We start from the raw sequence: 14013 nt of genomic DNA, 5'->3' as shown, positions 1-14013 counted from the left end.
CTCTCCCCTACACAATTACCCCCTTCCCCATATGCCCCCTGCCTCACACACCCACCCTCTGCCCCACATACACCCTACTAGTTCTCTTCATGTATAGCTCTCTTTTAGCACAGTCTCTATCTGCTATTACGTAGTATCAAAATATAACATTAAAAATAGCTCTAGAATAAAAAGAAAATATCCTTTGTCTTTTGAGTACCTGCCCTGACCCTTCCCGTCCCCCCCACCCCACATAACACCAGGTTCTTTAAATTGTGCCCCCCTCCTTCAACAGTCACTAGTCACCTATGCTGTTGGGTAAGGGCAGTGCCCCATTTCCTTGCCCTGGTGAGCTCCTTATCTCTGACCCAGCCCTAGAGGCAGGGCAGGGCAGGGCAGGGGGGCTGTGGCTTGGGGGTGAGTGGCACTTGCATATCAGGGCTACACACCACCACAAAGCAGCAGGGGGGAAATCCATTGCTGGACCTGTGTCCTGGTGAGCAAAGGGGGCAGGGGGAGCTCTCATTTTCTATGATATAAAAAACAAAAATCGAATGCCAAAATACACAGGTATCTAGAGTTTATTTTATTATAATGATTGTGGCACTGGTAGGCTTCCAAATTGCCTTAAAATTGTAAATATATCATAAACATTGTATTCTACTGATCTCTCTCTCTCTCTCTCTCTCTCTATATATATATGGTGTTTCATTTTAATTACAGAAAAATGTGGATTTTGACTGTTTAAGTCAGAGAATTCTGGATTTTTTTTTAACAACAACAAAACAAACAAACCAGGAGCCCTGCTCATGATGCAAGAAAAAAAAAGACCTTTCATTATATGTTGAGTATTCCTACTGCAGCTTCCAGTTTCTCTCAGGGCACAGAACCTATTGAAACCCTTTTTGAACCATAGAGACATTAGGTAATCTTCATGGGACACACCTTGTTAGATAATCGGTAACTTTATTTTTTCCCCTGATTGTCAATTCCTTGAGGCAAGAACCATCTTTTTATAGCCTCTTTAGAGAGTGCTCTGTACAATGGAGAAGGAGCCTCCTACAGGGTACTACTATACAAATAAGGATTCAAATCAGACAATGGAATTCCTGAAGGGAAGTAGCTATCAACAGGGAGTCAACAACGATGTTCTAATTTTAGAGGGGAAAACTGAAATTTATTAAATTCTTATTTAGCAACTTGAAACTAATGACTGTGATTTTCCTTCAATCATGTTTGGGTAAATGTCAGACTGTTTTGGAGATCCCAAGGAAGCTTTTGGACTCCTTGCAAGTCTCAGTGAAGTTAACTATCGGAGAGACAAATGAACCTCTGAGGATATTATTTCATTTGGGAATTGCTTCTACAAGGTGCTAAGCACGTGGTTCTCTCATTGACTTCAGTGGGACATACGGGTATTTAGCAGCTTTCGGGGCAATGCCTCAAGAGTGTCTTAGTGTCATGGAGTAGCAATCTAACTGTGGTTGCAAAGGGCTACTATTAGGTACACAGCTTTTATAAAGTTTCAGCCCAGGAAGTTTGCCATACTTTTAATGAGAACAGGAACTTGCACAGAACGATATCAACACTCAGGCTGTATATTACAAAAAAACACTTCAATGCAATTTAGAAATATGTATGCTTTTATGATCACTCACCATAGAATATGTTCTTGCACAATGGCCATTGCTGAAATGTCCATTTGCATTTAACTTTTCCTAATTAAAGGTACAGTCAGTGACCAGTATATATTTATTTTAAAATACTTTAAAATAAATGTGACTTTATCTTTTTCCATATCCTTAATATTTTTTTACAGACATTAAAATAGTAGTATTTATGAGTAATATTTTAAATCCATTGCAAATGGAGAACCTTGGGGCATGAGGGCAATGTTAATTGCTGCAGCTGGCATGGCCCTTCAGGTTGGAGACTGAGCACCACTGCACTAATCGTTACATTAAGAAATACAGAATCTCTCTCTGCTTTACAAGGCTCTGCCTCAGAAAAGTAATAGGAGAAGATCTGGGATCAAACAGGCTCCTAAATCCTTGTGGTTGATTTCATCCCGCTGCAGCATCTTGTACTGTGATTCTTAGAGAAACCAGTCTGAAAAAAACCTAGAATGATTCAGAAAGGAAAGCAGATGTTTCTCTAAGTACAGCTAAGAACTGAACTCTTTTAAATGCAAAGCTTAGATACAATCTTTTCTAAAAATACCTTTGCAATGTCTAAAACTCAGGGCCACAGGTTAATAGGTCTGCTTACATGAGTTCAGCCAGCAGGATCTGTCCCATAGACGACAGAGTTGAGGTCTACAAAACCCGTTCTTCTGGCAAGCTATTAAACAGTTCTAGGACCTCCGGGGTTCCACACATTGGCAGTGTTTATGACAATTTATAATGAAATTAAAGATAAAAAAATTAGGAGGAAAATGTTAGAGAAGCCTTTCCCAATTTTACTGTGTCTTTTTATGAACATATTTATAGAAATAAGGGAGGATAGCATAGCTTAGTAAGTACTGAAAGCATGCCAGATTAGAAAGACTATGGCTACGGATAGACATTACACATAAACCAGTTTAAGTGATCAGAAACTGGTTTAAACCTGGAAGAGAACATAGGTTCAGCGCATATAAATCAGTTTCAGTTTCATGCCCTCTTTCGGGCTAAGTACAGACCTTCAAAAAGGCTGAATCAAACTAAGTTACATGGTTTTCTGTAAGCAGTGTAGTTTAGATCGGTAGTGAATAGAACTCACATTCACCCTTTGGCAGGGAAGGGGGCAGGACCAATCTTAGAATGGGTTTCACCATTTTTAAACCAGTCTATCTGTGCCAAACTTCTGTTCTGGTTTCCAGTCGCTTATACCAACAAAAGGGTAATGTCTGTATCTGGCCTTGTAGACCAGTAACTTTTAATAGACCCAGATGGTATTCCTCCTCTACATGCTGGAAATATGGAATACATCATTTTAGAAGTGCTCTCAGAACACCCTAATGCCAGTGTTATGAATTCAAAATGTTCCAAATGATAAAAAACAATGCAGTTTCCCCGATAATGCTTATGCACAGAAGTATTTTTGAGGGGAAATCATAGGCATATGTAACTTTCATCTTCAGCAGCACAATCAGCAAATGAAAAGACAGCAGCTTTTAAAACTATAAATTGGTAATGGCAGGAACATCAATCTAACCAGACTGTATTAAGGCATTTCCTATGAATCCAATGCCTTTTTCTTTGAAGCAGAATATTGTATTTGAATAGCATACCAATATTTGAAGAGTCACACCAAAGACACTGATCCCAAAATGAGTCCCATGCCTACTTGTAAAGAGCCTTTTGCAGGGTTGAGGCCTATATTAGCCCGCAGAAAACCCTCCTCAATTTAGACTGGTAGGCATTTCATCAGAATGACTCTATAGAGCCTGCTATATAGAACATGCCTGTAAAGTAAACATGCATCCTGTCTAGACTAGTGTATTTGATATTGCAATAGTGAGCAGGAGAAAGCTTTTTGCATTTCACATCTAATACAGCAAATCTTATGAAGAAGAAAAAGGGGAAAAAAAGGCCATGGTTTTGGTAAACTTACATCACTTCTGAAAGATGTTGGTGGCTGTCCTGGAGACAACCAGAGATCCAATGGCACTTTCAGGGGTGGGGGCAGTGAGAACTCCAGTGTTTCTAGCCAATATTGCCTCTTTCAATGACCCAGTCTCTGCTTTCCCAGACAGCATGTGAGGTACTGCTGAGCATCTAATGGCTGTCCCAATTGCCTATGCCATCATCACACAACCACTATCTCATTTATTTCTTTGTAAAGAGCTTTGAGCTGTACCAAGTATGAAAAGAGCTATACAAAACCAAATTCTATTCTATCCTATTCTAGTTAACATTCAGAGCCAAATACTGCTGTCGGATATGGACGTGCAGCTCTCACTGAAGTCACTGGGAGTTTTGTGCATGTAGCTGAGGATAAAATGTGGGCCTTAATGTATAAGGTCTAATATTGCTCAAATATTAGGTCTAATATTGCTCAAATATTAGAAGAAAAAATGCTTTAGCCTTAGAGCTATCCTACTAAAACTCCTGTACCACACTGAAGCAGTTCTAAACCCTCTAATGTTCAAAACAGCAATTCTATAGCTATGCAGGTTACATGTCATTAAAATTTTCCACAGCAAAGATGCTTTAAAATATTCTATTGAAGGAATAAACTTTTCAGACTTTGAAAGAGATTAAATATATGAGGATATCTAGCGATTTCTATATTTTTTCCTCAGAGGTGCAAGGCTTTATTTACCAAACTCATATATATGACTTTAGCAATGAGTTTTCATAGATGAAAAGTGACTGGGATACTGTGATGGATATGGTATGCATTGTAAATGAGAAAAAAAAATGTGGAAGCCCAGCCTGGCTGAGCTTCACTGAAGATTTCCCAGTGGGAACTGTGCTGGATGTGGGCTTTTTCCCTCCTATTCTTTACTTTAAAAATCAGCATTCCTTACATTTATTTATTTCACACTGGTTTAATACAAAAGTGTAAGTACAAGTTTCCCTTGTTTTATGCTGTACATGCATTCCTGGAAAACGGTGGATAACTTGAATTGCCTAAAGGGAGCCCATTTTACAATGTAACAAATAGGGATACGTTCCAAGACTTTGACTGTACTGACCCCTAGACCCATTTCTACCACTTTTACAAGGCAATTTGGATACTCACCAACAGCAGACAGTGCACACAAGCACAGGGCACTCATAATGGGGATGGTGACTACAGAAACATGTCACAGATAACGAGCAAGGAGCACAGATCCACACAGGAGACTATATTTTGGTGTGTGTGTCACTCCCATAATGCACTTCACAAAGCAGCTGATTGCGAGCTTCCACCACATCGATTGCATAGGAGTCAATTTACCTCGCATACAACAAAATTTTGGTATAAAAAGGGTTTTTCATAGATTTCATAGACATCAGGGCTGGAAGGGACCTTGGAAGATCATCGAGTCCAGCCCCCCGCCCAAAGGGCAGGAAGTCAGCTGGGGTCATAGGATCCCAGCAAGATAAGCATCCAGTTTCATCTTGAAGGTGTTCAATGAAGGCGCTTGAACCACCTCTGGTGGCAGGCTGTTCCAGACCTTGGGGGCTCGGACAGTAAAGAAGTTCTTCCTTATGTCCAGCCTGAAACGATCTTGAAGTAGTTTGTGACCATTCGACCTTGTCATGCCTTGGGGCGCTCTGGTGAACAAACGTTCCCCCAGATGCTGGTGGTCACCCCTGATAAACTTGTAGGTGGCCATCAGATCACCCCTGAGCCTGCGCTTTTTCAGGCTAAAGAGCCCCAGGGCTCTCAGCCTGTCATCGTAGGGTCTGCTTCCCTGACCTCTGATCATGCGCGTGGCTCTTCTCTGGACTCTCTCAAGCTTCTCCACATCCTTTTTGAATTGTGGAGCCCAAAACTGGACACAGTACTCCAGCTGCGGCCTCACTAAGGCCGAGTACAGGGGGAGAATGACGTCCCGGGATTTGCTTGAGAAGCATCTATGGATGCAAGCCAGCGTTTTGGTCCCCCAAGTCTCTTTCTTCCATAGTGCTAGCCAACATAGCACTGCCGAGCCTATAAGGATGCTGCGGGTTTTTTTTTCCCCAAGGTGGAGAACCTTGCATTTATCGGCGTTGAACACCATCAGATTCTCGTCCGCCCACTTGCTGAGCCTGTCCAGGTCGTTTATTGCATACATTATTTTTATAATTTAAATTATAAAAATTTATTTATGCAATTATTGCATAATTCTGTATGTGCAAATTCACTCGTTATTGCATAAGAGTGAATTTGCACATACAGAACCCGCATAAAGTGAAGGAAACCTGTAATAGTAAAACAACTACAGGCCACCCAACAATATTAGAGCCTTGACATAAAACAATTTACTCCTAGATCCTGGGTGCATCTACACCTGCGCTTTACTGTGGAGCCGACTAATTAGCTCTGCAGTAAAGCATCGCTGTCTAAACAAGCAGTAGCATTAGGGTGCAATAGATTATTTAACTGCGTCATAACATAGTACTGTCAGGGGAGGTACTATCTTATGGTGGAGTAATTCATTCTGCCGAAATGCACATGTAGACAGTGATTGGAACTGGCTGGGGCATGAGGGTGAAAAAATACAGGGACTACCTGCCACCCAACCCCGCACTTTAGCACCCTCATGACCCAGCCAGCCCCAACACTGCCTGAGACCAGCACACAGAGCCCAGGGCTGGCCCCTTGTGCCCTCTGCCAGCCTGGGCTGCTCCACCCTGGCTCTAACTACTGCAATCCCAGGCGTATGCAAAGACACTGCACCAAGAAGCAGCTGACTCCAGCACAAAATGCATTGGACTTTATCCCTGCAAATTAATTAAACGTGTAGATGCGCCCCTTTCGAATAATTTAAATGTAACCAAAATATCCTAACAGATATGGTCCTACTTTCATCCTATAGCTTCTTTGCATGCATTCCCTGGTTTTAAATTTGCAACACTGAATCCAACTTTTAACAACAGTACAGCCTTGAGGGCAAAAATAAATGTAATAGAACACATTCTTCTAATTTGAAAGATGCTAATGTCAAAATATTCACCTGTAAATAATTAGGTGTTTTCTTGCTAATGAGTCGAGATGTTTTTCATTCTGCTTAGTGATCCCTGGGGTCAGCTGCTCTATGAGAAATAGAAACCTTTAGGATTCCATCTTTCTAACTCATAACTAATTTATAGCCTCACCATGGTGTCAGGTGCAAAGATTCAAGATTAAATTTATCACTGCAGGCAATTCCAGCTATAGGAGACAGTATAGGTATTCCACAGGAATAAATGAAGAGAAACATTGATGAGGTAAAATAAACAGCAGCATCCCCTTTGGAATACATATCTTGCAAATGTATAAAGACACATCAAGCTACAGAATGTCTTTTGTACTGATGTGGAAAGTCTATAAGACGTTCTAATGATCTCCTATGGAAAAAAAAGAAAATTAATACCACATTTTTTCACACTGAACAGTATCACATACAGCTGGTTATGGTTTCCTGTTTCTTTCATAACTTGTTGAATTCTTGGTTTTTTTCCTTTCACAGTTAAACACATCAATAATATTTCAATTCCCCAAACTGTAGTGGATGTTCATGAGAAGTACATGCAGGACAAACAGCATAAGATTAAGAGTCAGACACATTACTGGACTATAGACAAGAGGGTCTTCCTCTAGCTCCAGTTTCCCATTTATCTGATTACAGAAAGCTTTTGCATACACCCAGCTTACTTGACATTTCTCAAAATGCTATAGTAGATTTAAAAAAATTATCTCTGCTTTCCACCAAACCCAGATCTGCTTTCCCAATTTGTTTAAGAGGCCAGGGCCAGAAAAATATTTGAGAGAGAGAGAGAAATTAATATCCAGTCTAGTGATCAGACCACAGGACTGGATGTAAAACCCACGGATCTGGTTCTGACCATGAACTGAATCCATCTGCACCATAAGCACTGAGTTCATGAGTTTCCTTCACCTTTTCTCCTGAACCTTTGTAAAATGGGCATAACATCATATGCAAAAGCGCATCTTTGAAAACTGCTACATAACTATTAAGTAGCATTATTAGTTGAGGATTGTTTATGCTAAAGAAAGTCTCCATATAATTTAGACCTGTTGGTTGTAGCCATGTTGGTCTAAGAACATAGGCAGGTAAGATTCTTTGTGGAGATGTGATATCTTTTATTAGACCAACTAAATAGATAGAAAAAGTTTATTTGTAAGCTTGCAGGCACAAACACCCTTCCTCAAGCATAGGGCGACTACTTTTTTTCATCTATTTAGTTGGCCTAAAAAGAAGATATCAAATCTACTCAAAGAACCTTGCCTCTCCATATAATTTATTGATTTAGTGACTTTTAGAACATGATGCAAGGTATGTGTGTATATATATATTTCCCTACTGAAGATTATATGCAGCTCGATGAAGAGTTACTTTCTAATGAATGTGGGTCAGAAAGGTGAGGATGGACTTGTTTTGCTATCAGTTACTGGGAAACCAATCCTATGATTTTAAAGGATTTAGAAGAAGATGCCAGAGGCAATACACATTTTTAAAAGTTTTAGAATTCGTTTGAAATATAATTCATAGTTCAAGAAATGTATTTGGAATACATTTCTTCTTACAGATTTTCCCAGCTCTGTAAACAATAATAATCTTCCATATTTATTTTCATCCCAAAAGAACTACTTGTTTAAAGAAAGAAAAGATTTGAAAAAAAAAAAAAAAAACCAAAAAAAACCCCAAAGAAACCCACAAACTATATGATCTGAGGCCAAAAACAAAAACAACAAAAAAAAAAAAATACCACTGGTAAAATAAAGGTCATTATTTATAACTCTGTTACATATTATGAAGGATTTTTGGTCTATGATGGTACATTAGTGATCAGGACAATCTATTGCAAGTCTACTACAGAGATTACAGTAAAAATGCCTTGTTTTAGTGACTATAGGAGCAAACTTTATTAATATTATTCAAATGGCCAGAATCTGAAGCACTCTGGCCCTATATTCAACCAATATTAGCTATTCCCTTTATGCATACCAGTTAAAAATAATGGAAAGAAACTCTGATGTCACTTCATCACCTTTTTGCTTTGTTTCTTTTACTGGCTGCATTGATTTGAGTACTTAATTTCCAAAAGTTAAAACACTTAGAAACCATAGTACTACATAACAGTTGAAAATGGACCTTACAAATTAGATTTCTATATACAAAATTAGCTTATACAATAGTTTCTCTTTCTGTTAACATATGCAGGTGTCTAGCTGAACATCTCAGATGTTGATGCTTTTAGAGGGTGAGGACAAATGTTCAAATTGCCCAACTCAGGTTAAGCAGCTTAATTTGAGCTGCCTAAACCTGAGTTGGGTTCTGCCATGTGCAGGCATGTGCCTGGACAGCTGGAGGTCAGTTAGTTGGTGGGGCAGAGGCTAATAGGATTGGGTATGCTGGTAGGTCTGGTGAGGGCTGGCAATCTGCGGGTGTGGGGTGGAGAAGGGGGCAAGCAGGTTCACAGGGAGGCTGGCTTGTCAGGTTAACCCAGGCCAAACTAAACCATGTTTACTGCCCAACTTAGGTTGGGAACACTTTTGTTTAAGGCAATTTAAACCCTATGAATGCCAGGAAGAGCACACCCCAACTGCAGATGCTTCCTCGTCCTGATGAAGGGTTTTTAAACCTGAATCTTGCTAAGAAAAAATGTTTCCAACTATTTAAGTTGGTCTAATAAAAGATATCAGATTCACCCAAAGAACCTTGTCTGCCTATGTCCTTAGACCAACTTGGCTACAACCTACACCACATGACAAGATGTTTAGGTCAACCTAACTTTGGTTAAATTGATCTAAATGTAACTACGTATCCAAAACAAATCCATACTTTAATTTCAAGGCACTCTGACAGAAATGTAGCTTGTAAATAATTATTTAAATTGATCCCAGGTGACTACAAAACACAGTATGTTTAGGGTTCACAATACACAGAATAAATTAAGAGAAATCAATTGCAAATTAATAATATTCTAGATGTCTGGAAAAACTCAAGAACTGAAATTTAAATGTGCCTGATTTGGAGCTGTTGTGTATGTTGTGGTCTTCAATGATATTGATAATAAAAATATTTCAAAAGTTATAATTCTGACACATTTTTAATAACAATTTAGTGTCCATGGACTGTAAATTCTCTGATTATGGCAATACTATAAATTATCAGAATAGAATAAATTGAACCCAATTTTCTTATACTTAGACTAAGAAAAGGTGGTAGCATCTCATGTACTATAGTGTGGCAATTGTTGATAGTTGTTAATTTTTTTTAATGGCTGATCCTAGATATATTCTTTATTGTTTGTTTTACTATGAGAGCATTACATAACTACAGTGTTATATAATTAAACAGGTTTCAAAGACACTCATAAACCCTTCAATGTTATCTTTCCACAAGGGATCTTAGAACTTGCAGTGCCTTTTATCTTTAAGACCATATCTTTTAAATGAATTTATGTTATTTCTGTTCTTGTTTCATTTAATCTGATTCTTATTCAATTGATTAATTATAATGCTTTCATAAATAAAGTAAAATTGATTTTATGATTGTATTTCCAGCAGTAATATATCTGATGAAAAAGAAATCTGTTCAGGTTTAGGAAAAACACTAGTAAGAGCAAAGAGATGAAGTTGAACAAAGATTAAGTATCAAGAGAAAGAATCTTGACAGCTGTCTCTATTTGACTGGTGAATAGTTTCTCATGAGAAGGAGGAGACAGATCAGTGCTGAAGCCTAAAAGAATGGACAGAACAGGACAAAGCATTTGAAAAGATGTGTAGAACAATAATGGATTGGCAGGAGAATAGATTCAGATGACTTTGTGGGTCTTCTCCATCAAACCTTTCTATGATCTGCACTGGCAGATATTTAGAACGCCTGGATATTTCTGACTAAAGCAAGGGCTAAGGTAATTCTTCCTCTATTTTTTAATTTTTATCACTAAAAAAATTATCTGTTTTCTGTCTGATGTAGTTTTATTTCCCTTCATTGGAAAGTCTGAATAGTGTTTCACTTGTCTGTGCCAAAGGCACTGATATATTGATTGGCAGGAGACACTGATGGCTTTAAATTTGCTTTCTCAAAACCCAAGCAGATCATCACTATCATATGGCTGAGGGCAGTGAGAAATGCCAACTCTCACAAATTACTCATAATTCTACCCTAAAATGTCACTTGCTGAAGCTGAACATAGACTATGACAGGTGTTTTCTTTTTTGTCAACTCCAGCTTTTAAAATGAGAAGAGACAGAAGTAACAAGGAATAAAAGTATGTCTCTTATCAGTCTCTTTTGTATCTATAATAGCATTGATGTTTGATGCATTAACTGAAGCCTCAAGTCTCTGAAGGTCAAAGACGTCAAAGACGGATTGAGGTGTTGAAGTTGTGATGGTCTAGGAAATGTATGAGGCAATTTGAAAAATGTATATATTGATGCTTTTTATTGGAGCAACAGTATAGTTGGGAAAGAAGTTGGACAACCTTTTGAACAAAGTGTTCATCATGTGTAACTAAGTAGCAAGCCTAAACTAAACTAAATGACAAAAAAAGAAATTGGCATGTGCTTAACCCATGTTAAGCTATATTATCATTAAAACAGCTTCTCACCAAATCAAATGTTTTAGAATAGGGATGTTGCTTTTTAGAAATAAAACAGGCACTGAGCGCTCTCCCATACTTTCTCATTTTAAAATGGTGATCAGAGTTGAAGTAAAGTCCAAAATATTTCCCATTCTCACTGATAGATAGTCCTCAGCTTTTGAGCAGAGTATACGTTTATAAATGTACATGTTTATAAAAACGTGAATTTTAATTCACAAAATTAAACCATAATTAGCCACAAACCAGAAATCCTACACCCAAAATATCATAGTAGACATTTTTAGTCTAGGTAAAAAAAACAAAACTCTTGCCCAGCAGGGTTCTCAGCTACAAAGACAGATTTAAATTGTACTTATCCTGATTTCTACAGTCTCCTGTGGAGAAATTTCTGTGGCTATAGGCATGTGGAATTAATTAGATAAAACCATCCACAAACTTTAAAAAATCATATTCTTTTGTTGAACTTGATTTTGACACAAGTATGCTAGCTTATTGCTCACCTGGTTCAGTTTACAAATTAGCTGTGGCCTATCCTCTGATAGAACTGAGAGTCTTGGTGTCCTTTAATGAAGATACTTTGCTGCCCCAGGTGCTCTGCATGAGACTGAGTGGTTTTTAACTAACTTCCCTCATTAAACCAATTACTGAGGTCTTCCCTTTAACAACAATGCTGGAAAACAGCTATTGAGGAACCTGCTTTTGCACTGAAAAAATTCTCAAGGGTAGGAAGATATGCAGCACTGCAGCATGCTGGGACCGTGGCTAATTAAGATGTTGACTGAGTCTCTGCTAATCATGCAGTATCCAACTGCTAGATTAGCATGCAAATTGGTAAACTCTCTTCTGCATTTACCCTACCATCTGAGGCCTAATTACTGACTAGATGTAACAAACAGTAAGTGGTTTTGCATTTTAGGATATTTAATTGTGGAAATAAATGTTTGACGCACAAAAATAATATGGTAGGGAAGTGTATCTGTAGTTGACACACTATTTGGGAGACTGCTCTGTGCATGCTCTTTCACAGCATCTGATGATGTGAGCTTGGACCCACGAAAGCTTATGTATCTCTGATTTATTTAGTCAAGAAGGTGTATTTCTACTCTTCCTTCTGTATTTATTATTTTAAAGAATAATGAAAATTACACCTCCCCCCCCCAACACACACACACACACTGACAATTTTCAATGTCTTAGCCATGGGCTGATCTAGAATTTTGAAAAGGGGGGGGTGCAGATGGTGGCGTGCATCACCACATATAAAACAACATATTTTTCTCCAGTAAAAATAAACTAGAAGCTTTACTAATATGCTAGGTGTCTAGGGCTGTATTATTCAGTTTAAGATTGTAGAAAAACCAGATACAACTTAATTGGAGTGTGTTAAAAAACCAATCTGCAGGGCTGTGAAATAGGACCTTCATTACCAGGAGCAGCTAACAGACAGCAAAATTGCAGAACAAAGGATATCTTGACAAATGGAACATCAAGAATATTAAAAAGAAGAGAGAGTCATTAACACCTGTAGAATTAAGAGTTTGAAAGAAATCAGGTAGATTACAATGAGCCATAAAGTTCATTGACTCCCTCAGTACTGCCTGACTAAATGTTGCTGCCAATGCCAGGCAGTTAGTTTTAAAAGTTGGGTGGAGCAGGAACCAAAGAAGGGGTGTGCCCTCCCCCTCCCTCCTTCCACCCCAGATCCACTCTTGGTCTGAGCCAATAGACTTCAAATAAAGTATAAAATCCAAAAGAAAATTGAAGAGAAATAACACTATGTGAGAGGTGGACGTGATAATTGCTGAAAAAATGCCAGACTTTGTAGTTCTTCACCAAAGGCTGCTATGAAACATACTTGCACATTGTGTGTCCAGCAACATTCAAATAATGTTAAAAAGCAATAGGGCTAGGGACAGACATTCAAAAAGCCTGAGCCTGAATTGATTCTATCTTTGCAGGTTAGTCTAACCTGCAAAGCTTGAACCAATTTGGAGGTGGATAGTAGGGCTGTGCGAAATTTCGCCAGCTGTTTCATTTTGACACTGTTTCAACTCATTTCAAGCTCAAAACAGCAACATTTAAATGAAATAAAGGACTTCGAAACAGACTTGAAACGGAATGAGGGCAGTCGAAACATTTCGAAAGTTTTAAAACATTTCAAATTTCAAAGCTCCAGCTGGGCTTTCCTGCAGGAAAACAGGAAGTAAGGAGAGGGAGGAAGAAGAAGGGGGAAGAACTGCTTTCATATTGACTGTGTAGCTTGCAAGTGACTGTCATCTTTCCTTGAGGTCTCTTCCAATCCCAGTGCTCTGGCGGAGGGACGGAAAAACAGCATAAAAGGCAGCATTGTTTGAACTGGCCTACTTTCTGCCTTGGGGGTCTCACAGTTACTGAGCTGTGTCTTCCAGCAAGTCAGGAGCATGAGACAATGAAGGCTACTACTAGCATTGAGTTGAATGATTTCCTACTTGCTAGCTGAGCCTAGCAAGTGGCATTCCAGAATAACTTCTTCTTGTTTCTAGACCCTTTTATTATTATATTCATTGATTTATTCTTTTCAATTTTATAAATTAGATTGGATATTACACTATAGAATTTCATTTATATTGGAAGGGAGATGCATTTATATTTTATTTCTATACTTTTATACCTTGCAGCATATACTACATACCTTAGAGAATTTATATAGGAAGGGAGATGCATTTATACCTTGCGGCATACCCAGGGGTTGGTACTTGGCCCAGTGCTGTTCAATATCTTCATCAATGAGGGGGATGAGGATGGGGCGGGGGGGGGGGGGGAA

At 38.6% G+C, this 14013-nt stretch overlaps 1 protein-coding gene across 7 annotated transcripts in view; it reads right to left on the bottom strand.

The window, feature by feature from the left end:
• Positions 1-14013, bottom strand: part of MID1 (midline 1) — a 395575-nt gene that overhangs the window by 256305 nt on the left and 125257 nt on the right. Inside the window, exon 1 of one of the 7 annotated variants that reach the window (XM_025202539.1) lies at positions 6611-6632. The exons of the other annotated variants lie outside the window; for them this stretch is intronic. The gene's annotated coding sequence lies outside the window, so the exon portion shown is untranslated. Of the gene's footprint in view, positions 1-6610; positions 6633-14013 lie in introns of those variants that run through there. 7 annotated transcript variants of the gene reach the window in all.

Source organism: Alligator sinensis, unplaced genomic scaffold (genome assembly GCF_000455745.1).
Source record: "Alligator sinensis unplaced genomic scaffold, ASM45574v1 scaffold312_1, whole genome shotgun sequence".
Lineage (NCBI taxonomy): Eukaryota > Metazoa > Chordata > Crocodylia > Alligatoridae > Alligator > Alligator sinensis.
The sequence above is the reverse complement of the archived record's forward strand: the minus strand, read 5'-3'. Positions and strand labels throughout refer to the sequence as shown.